Raw genomic sequence first — 9,119 nt, 5'->3', positions numbered from 1 at the left:
TTCTTCATATTTTTGTTGAACCTCGGTAATTTGCTCAACCGTGTTCGCTTGCATCTGAACTATCTGGTCTCTTAATCTCTGAGCTTCAACTTGAGCTTGACTTTCGGAAGGCATGTATTGCTGGGAGCCGGATCCAAAATATTGGGTCGGGGTAACACCAGATCCTTGAAATCGAACCCGACTGTACCTTTCAGACCCAAAACTTGGTGATAATTCATTATCAATGTTCTCAAGATTAACAGAACTATCGATCAAGCAATCGCTTCATATTCCGCCTTCTTCTCCTTTAGTTTCTCCTAAAAAATCAATTAAAGAGTTAGAAACAAAATATATAATAAAAAGGAATGCAACATAACTTAACATTATTTAAAACTACTAATGATGAATTGAATTAAGCAATTATAATTAAACATTATAAATATTTAGAATAAATCAAATATTATTAAGTAAATATACCATAATTTCTCCAGCTTCGGATGTCATAAGAGATCTATCTTTCTTCCTATGCGTAATCTCAAAAAGCTAAAAGCGTCCAATTTTTTGTCCAGATTTGACTTCCTACAATATAGTAGTAAAAATATTATTTAATAGTAGAAAGTTATTAATATTTGAAAGAATTAATAAATTCATAATACCTCGGCCTCATTCTGAAGCAAAACTTCTCGACCTGCTGGTAAGCGTGAATTTTGTTTTTGCTCACGCTTGTTCCAACTCGCTCACGGTCCTACATAATGAAATTATTATTACGTATATAGTAAACACTATTTATAAGGGTTTGGAAATACGTAATACCTCTCGTTTCTTTGAATTCTAGAATCTAACCGCATCTTCCCATTGGTACCTCAACATTCCCGGCGGGACATTTCTCAATTTTTTCTCGAGGCTTATGTCTTTCTTAAAATATTGTTTTTTTAAAGTGCTTTTATTGTCTCCCCATTTTTTACCCAATGCCTTCTTGATATAATCATCAGAGACCTCTAAAGCAAATCTCTCCTAAAAAAACACAAGTTTAGAATGTAAATATAAATGAAACTTAAACCAAAGTATTATAAATTACATTCACATTTTGTTACCTTAATATTAGCAAGAGCCTGATTTTTGTTGCTATCAGGCATGTGATGCCATGATTCGTAGTTAATGGGCAACATATTGGCATTTCGTGCTAAAATGCCCAAATAGCCTGCTAAAAGTCGAGCTTCAGATCCAACAGGCTAACCATGAGTATTTCTACTTACTTTGACACACTCAACAGGATCTAAGTCGTATAAATCTCTAAGCAGCATACGTCCTCGAACTCTGCACGTCCCACCACTTTCAGTTGAAAAATGATATACTATAATTATATTAAAATTGATAAATAAATCAATAATAAAGGTCAACACATCTAAAATGAACTTAACATTACTTTGAAATTCTTCAGGCTCGTCAAGTGTCTCTGGCACATTCGAAGATCCAACAACTGTCTACTGTTCACTATTTCCTTCTTCCGAATTTGGAGTATTCTGGACAATACTTAAATCTTGTAATCTTCTTCTACGCATTTTTCCTGCAATACACATAAAATAGTTAAAGTTTTAGCAACAAATTACAACAATAATAGTACATATAAAATAGTTAAATTATATAACATGACCAAGATTAAAATTATAATATTACATATAATTAAAAAATCGTAAAATCTTACTACATCATTATTCGTAAATAACCTATTGATGTTGTGTACTAGTACTAGGGATATTTTTATCTAAGTTTTGTTCTGGAAAAGGTAATGTTTCTAATCTTTCGATGATGTCATCTCTACTTCCATTACCCATGTCAAACAAATCTCTAGAGGTGTTTTGGAGTACAACATACCAATCCTCATCAGTTGGATCTTTCGAATAAAAAACTTGTTTCACTTGAGACGAAAATACATATGGCTCGTTCATCAATTGTTGTCTAGTGTGAATCAAGCGAGAGAAATTCACCATTGTAAAACCAAATTCATCTTTTTTAATTCCTCAAGCAGTATTAACATTAGCCCAATCATATCGAAATAAGACAACTTTCCATCTGCCATAGTAATCCAACTTAATAATGTCGGTAAGAAGTCCGTAACACTCCACATTACCCTCAATCGGATTACTGTCCCTAGCACTAGCATAACTTGTAATTGAAGAATTAACAACAACTCCACAATTTTGAGTTCTCCTCATTCTCTTGCGATACTTTCTATGAAATCTGTATCCATTGATGAGGAAGGCACTATATCTTTTTATTACTCTGTTCGGACTTTGGGAAAGCCATTTAACTTCGTCATTGACGTCCTTCCCACTCCAAACCTATTGAATCGAAAGTAAATTGAATAATTATAAATGTATTATGTAAAATTTCGCGATTATATGTAACTTATTAACTTTAGTTACATACCGTTTGGCTTAACCATTCATGAAAAGATTCAGTGAATAACTTATTAATCTCTCAATGTTGTAATCTTCGAGAGCGTGCACGAGATCTCAAAATTTGTTTGTACTCACTATGTTAAAAACAAGTTTAATTGGTTAGAAGATAAAAAAATCAAAACGTCGAATATATGAGGAAATTTTAGAACTTACTTGCGTAATGGTTCAACTAAATCGTGGTGAAAAAGTACATATCGATGTGCTTGTATGCACGATATATCATCTAATTCTGCAATTTCAACTTTGCCGATTGGTTCTCCATAATTTTGGAATAAATAAGTTTCGGCCAAGTTATGATCATTGAGCCCAGCATTTTTACTTGGTCTATTTAATCGTGTTTCAACATCTTCTAAATATCTAGAACAGAAGGTCATGCACTCTTTTGCCAAGTAGCCTTCAGCAATTGATCCTTCTGGGTAACGCTTATTGCGATAATATGACTTCAATTTGCTTAGGAACCTAAACACGATATACAATATTTATCAAAAGCTGTAACTAAATGTATAAAGGTGAATGAATGAATACTTGAGAAATAAATTAGCACCTTTCTATAGGATTCATCCATCGATAAAAAATCGGTCCACCGAGTATTGCTTCGTGAGGGAGATGAATTACCAAGTGCACCACAATAGTGAAGAAGGAAGGTGGAAAGATCTTCTCCAAATTGCATAAAGTCAAAGCCGCTCGATCCTGTACTTTCTCAAGTTCTTCAACATCCAAAACTTTGCCACAAATAGCTTTCATTATATTGGATAGTTCAATTATACAGGACGTTACATTTTTTGGCATACAGCACCGTAAAAGCAATTGGGAGTAAATCTTGCATCAAGATGTGGTAATCATGTGATTTTAATGAATATAATCTTTGATCTTTGAGACTCACACATTGAGATATATTTGATGCATACGCATCTGGGACCTTTATATCCTTCAACACCATGCAGAACACTTCTTTCTCTTCCTTTGACATTGAAAAAATAGAAGGCGGCAACCGATATTTCCCATTTAGAAGTACTTGAAGATGAAGATCATGCCGAATTCTCATGTCAACTAAATCAAGTCGGCTCTGAAGATTGTCTTTTGATTTTCAATCAACATTCAATGTTCTCACAGACATTCTTCTCAATATGCATGACATCAAGATTGTCACGTAAAATGTTGTTCTCCCAATAAGGCAATTCAAAAAAAATACTCCATTTTTTCCATAAGTCCGCCTCATTAGGATCATCCTCTCCATCAGATTCATCCCTCGATCTTCACTTTGTTTGCGTGTTAGGAGGTTGATTCATCGTTCCATAACTAAAATTAATATCTTTTAACATAAACAAGATTTCAGATCCAATGGTTTGCTCAGGAGCTCCTCTGTACTCTTCAGTACTGTCAAATAGAGTCCTCTGAAATCTAAATTTATGATTTCCATCTAACCACCGACGATGGCCCATGTAAGAGAACTTTTTCCCATTGTACAACCACTTCGAACAAGTTTGTGCAGCACAACAAGGACAAGCATAATGTCCTTTAGTACTCCAACCTGATAAATTAGCATAAGCCGGGAAATCATCAATTGTCCACAATAAAGCTGCACGTAAATTAAAGTTCTCCTTTCTCAATACATCATATGTCTCAACACTCGACCATAATTGTTTTAACTCTTCAATAAGTGGATGCAAATAGATGTCAATATCATTTCCGGGACCTTTCTCTCCAGGGATAATCATTGATAAAATAAATGAAGATTGCTTCATGCAAATCCATAGAGGCAAATTGTAAGGAACAAGCACTACAGGCCAAGTACTGTATGAAGTACTCATGATTTTAAATAGATTAAAGCCGTCAGCTGCTAGCCCAAGCCTCACATTCTGAGGATCGCTTGCAAAGCTTGGAAATTTACTGTCAAATGATTTCCAAGCTAAAGAATCCGCAGGATGTCTTAATAATCCATCATCGGTCCGTTGATCATTATTCCACCTCATAGATTCGGCTGTCTTTGAGGACATGAAAAGCCTTTGAAGTCTTGGTATTAGGGGAAAATATCGCAAGACCTTAACTAGTTTCTTTTTTAACTGTGCCCCACCTTCATCCGTATTCACATCTTCTGTATTACTATTCATCCAATGAGACTTACCGTAAACATGACAAGACTGTTGGTTTTTCTGATCACCCCAGTACAATATGCAGTCATTTGGGCAACTATGAATTTTATCGTACCTAAGGACCAAATCTTTTATTAGTTTCTTCATATCTTGACAAGACTGGAGAATTTTTGCAAACGGAAACATCTCTCTCAGAAACTCTAGCAGCATTGTAAAAGAGTTTCCGGTCCACCCTCCAAAACATTTTAAGTGAAATAGCGAATGCAGGAGGACAATTTCGAATATTTTGATCTCTCGTAAAGTTCTTCATTCATTTCATTAAGTAAATTGTAGAACTTCGCCGCTTCTTCATTTGGTTCCTCATCAGGTGCACTTGTTCCCGTTTCGCAAAAAACGTTTCCACCAATATTACAATCATCGGATGCAATAAAGTCAGGTTGAAACGATTGCTCACCATGACTATGCATATTAAATGCATCCCGCAACATATCTTCCATGTCATCTTGTCTAACTTACTGATGGTAATCAGTATCAGGATAAGTCTGATTAATCGTTGAAGAAGTTCCACTAGATGTACACTCTCCATGGAAAATTCATTTTTTATACCCCCGAATAAAGCCATCAACAATTAGATGTTCGTAGATAACTTCACGAAAATGCCAGTTGATGTTGCCACACTTCTTACACGGGAAAAGAATCATATTCTCTTGGCTTGCATTTTGAAATGCAAAATTTAGAAAAGTTTGTACTCCATTTTGATAGGCATTTCTTACCCTTGACAATTTCATCCAACTCCTATCCCATAGTTCTTGAAATCTAAAGTTGACAACATATTATAGTTACTTAAATGTTCTTAATTGATTTAAATCATGTCATTATACTAAATATCAAGCCTCTAATGGGTATAAACTAATTCAGGTAAGTTGCGAGATTTTCAAGTATAGATTTGTGTATTATGTAAGTTAAGTAAGTTTAGTAAGCTAGTTATGTAAATTATGATATCAAATATATTTAAGTATTATGTAAGTTATGTAAGTTATGATATGATATATATTTATGTAAAGTTATATATTTATCTAAGTTATATAAGTTATGTAAGTTATGTCGATTATATATTTATCTAAGTTATATAAGTTATATAAGTTATGTAAGTTATATAAGTTATATAAGTTATATATTTATCTAAGTTATATAAGTTATGTAAGTTATGTAAGTTATATAAGTTATATAAGTTATGTAAGTTATATAAGTTATATAAGTTATGTAAGTTATATATTTATCTAAGTTATATAAGTTATGTAAGTTTTGTAAGTTATGTTAAATATTTATCAAATATATTTATGTATTATGTAAGTTTTTATTTGACGATGTGGAAAATCACATAGATAATACATATCAAGCATCAAGTATCTACAGTGAGTTATGAATTAAATAATATTTAATTAAATAATATTTATAAAATTATTTTAATTAAATAATATTGAAAAAATTATTTTAATTAGATTCGTTTTTATTTGGCAAATCACATGTGCGTTAAAATAGTCCACAATTAATTTAATTTATGTTTTATAAGTCATCTTTTCTTAAGTACATGTTAAACCTTGTGTGGACATCCGTAATTAGCTTAAAAGGTATGATTTATTTTGAATAAAAGTTTAACTTAAATGATAAAACGGACGATAATATTTGTGATAAAACCGACAATAATATTTGTGATAAAACGGACGAGAATATTTCAATAATAATTTAAATTGAAGTTAAAACTATATAAAATATTTTATTAAATATTTGTATATTAGATGGGACATTTATATTAATAAATAAATTTATTAAAAATTGTGATAGAAATATTTGTATATTAGATGGGACATATTATATTAATATATAAATTTATTAAAAATCGTGATAGAAATATTTATATATTAGATGAGACATATTATATCAATAAATAAATTTATTAAAAATATAGAAATATTAAATCACAAATTACAAAAATAGGGTTGAAAAATTAGTAAAGAAGGCATCAAATCATATATGTTCTCGTTTTTTAATTAGTAGGAATCAAAATTAGTAAAGAAGGCATCAAGCTTCAACAGTACTTTCAGCCTTAAATTACCTATGTTTAAAATTTGTTCTTCTTTAAGTCTATAAAGAGTGAGCATCTGGTATGTATTTCTTTTACTTCATAAATAATTTTAAAAATTGGTATAATAAAATATAATAAAATATTAAAATTTAAAAATTAATAAATGTCTTAAAAAGTATAATAAAATATTAAAAGAATATAAATATAAAAAAACAGATATCAATTTTTAAAATTAATTGTGAAATAAAAATTCACCTCTATACGCATACTCACCTCACGTACATTGAAAAATGGCATAAAAGATATTGTGCTCAATTTTTGCAACTCCACAACCTCCATGGCCAAGTAGCCTACCCAACCCAATGGGCTAACTTAGACAAGTATTTTTTGTACTTCAAACCATCACTTCAAACCAGCCTGACCCATTTTAATTTGAATAATAAAATATTTTTTTAATTTTTAATTTAAAAATATAAAATATTAATTAAAATATATTTAATATTTTATTAAAATTTAATAACAAAATGGACTTTTTAAAGTTTGCAAGTCAAAAATCAAGTCTAGATTTGAAATTTTTTATTTTTGATAAAATATTTAAAATTACCTATAACCCCTCAGTAAATCTATAAATAGAAGGTACACTCAAACTCATATAGTCCTACGTTGATAATAATACCAATACCAATTAAATTAAAATACAATTCACCATACTCATATAACCTTCAAGATTCCAAATATATGAAAAAAAAAAATCTAATCATACCCATATCCATACCTACACAAGTAACACTGGTCATCAACCTATCCCCTAAAGAAATAGATTTGATAAAGATCAAAATAATCCATTTGCAGACACTTCGAAGCCATTAGAGCATAAAAAGTTACACAGCCACCCAGAAAGGCATGTGTATCATTCCACTAGAAATCAAATTGTAATAATTATGGTCTTTCATTATCGGGAGTCTTTTACTTTTCCTAAATTCTCCATATCCAATACATATTCAGTCATAAGAATGGAATGAAAGTTAATCATCCAACTATATGGAAAAACTTGGAAAAAGATAAGCTTTTCCATAACATTTACCCGAATCTTGGTAAAGTAGATTATTATACTTAGGGTATAAAAAAAATAATTACACTAAAAATCCATTTATACTGATAAGCTAGAGTAGTCAACTTCTATAGAACTACCGGTATATACTATTCATTCAATCTAAAGAAAAAATAATAATATAAGTTTCAAACTTCTACAATCAGGTACTCCAAAAAAAAACTAATGATTCAAGTAAACAAATAACATGATATGAAAGAAGACCAAAAAGACCAGCAAGTAAAAGGATGAGTATCCAAAATATCAAAAATACCAAAAGAACAGTTTCAAGGAAATAAATTACATGCTTTTTAAGACACTTGGCCTAAAAGGGTAACTTAACATGCAAGAACAATCAGGAACCAGCAAAAGAATTCACCTTGCTACAAAGTAATAATGAAATTATACAGAGCAGGTTAGCATAATATCCTAATGCACTAATTACACCAGTAAGAATTTCCAAACAAGGAATAATCCAGACACATTTCCAGTGCAATGATACAAGAGATCATAACATATGGAACTAACATTCTATCTAATCCTCAGTAATATCACGATTTCTACTATGTCCATCTGGATACAACAACAAAATCATATATATATGAAGTCATTTAAGTAGCAAAACAAAAATGAGAACATATACGAAAGATGAACAAAAAAGCAAGTTTTTATGGTACACAAGAAGAAATAATCCAAAAAAGCGTACCTTTATCTTTCCCTTCTTCCCCTTTCTCTTCTAATCAGTATCGAAAGTAAATATGATGATGAAGTAGCAGGTGAAGTTGCTGCAGAAGATTGTGAATTCCTCCACCAGTAATTTCTCTAACCCAGGTTTCAATTCTCTGTTACAAAAATCGAAAAGCATCGAACCAATAAAATGAGAACCGAGAAGAAGATGGGTGAAATAGCTAAGTGAGGGTTTCAGCTTACCGATTAGTTGCAACAGAGGAGTGCGACGGTGACGTAGCAGATGGTCGAGTTGACGGCGATGCAATAGATGGTCGAGTCCGGCGATGGAGAGATCGGTTGGCTTTGGATTTGCTGAAAATTTAGGGTTAGGGAGAAAATTTTAGGGAAAAATTTTAGGGGAAAACACTTAAGCTTTTCGGGTATGTCTCTGGGGATAAAAGGGTGGAAAAAAACGATGCTGTTTATGTGAATTTAAGGGAAACTGATTTGGTGTTTTGGGGGAAAAGCCTAAGGCTTCCGGGCATGAAAGAAAAGAAATTTAACAAATTAAAATGACGCCATTTCGGCGAAAAAATTTGACCGTTTGCGGCGCTTTATAAACGCCCCGCTAAAAGCTATCTATTGCGGCGTTTCTAAGAAAACATCGCTAATCTATAACAAAAACGACGCTGTTTTCTTTAAGCACTAATGTTTTTTGCGGCGTTTTTTGAAAAAACGCC

At 31.5% G+C, this 9,119-nt stretch overlaps 1 long non-coding RNA gene across 1 annotated transcript; it reads right to left on the bottom strand.

Moving 5' to 3' along the window:
* Nucleotides 1-1,333: 1,333 nt before the first annotated feature.
* Nucleotides 1,334-8,539, bottom strand: LOC128286664 (uncharacterized). Its single transcript, XR_008277284.1, has 2 exons — nucleotides 8,417-8,539; nucleotides 1,334-1,546 (listed from the first exon to the last, which is right to left on the bottom strand). It is a non-coding gene; the product is annotated as an uncharacterized LOC128286664 (long non-coding RNA).
* Between the last annotated feature and the right edge of the window lie 580 nt (nucleotides 8,540-9,119).

The sequence above is a fragment of the Gossypium arboreum genome, chromosome 13 (assembly GCF_025698485.1).
Source record: "Gossypium arboreum isolate Shixiya-1 chromosome 13, ASM2569848v2, whole genome shotgun sequence".
Classification (NCBI taxonomy): Eukaryota; Viridiplantae; Streptophyta; class Magnoliopsida; order Malvales; family Malvaceae; genus Gossypium; species Gossypium arboreum.
The sequence above is the reverse complement of the archived record's forward strand: the minus strand, read 5'-3'. Positions and strand labels throughout refer to the sequence as shown.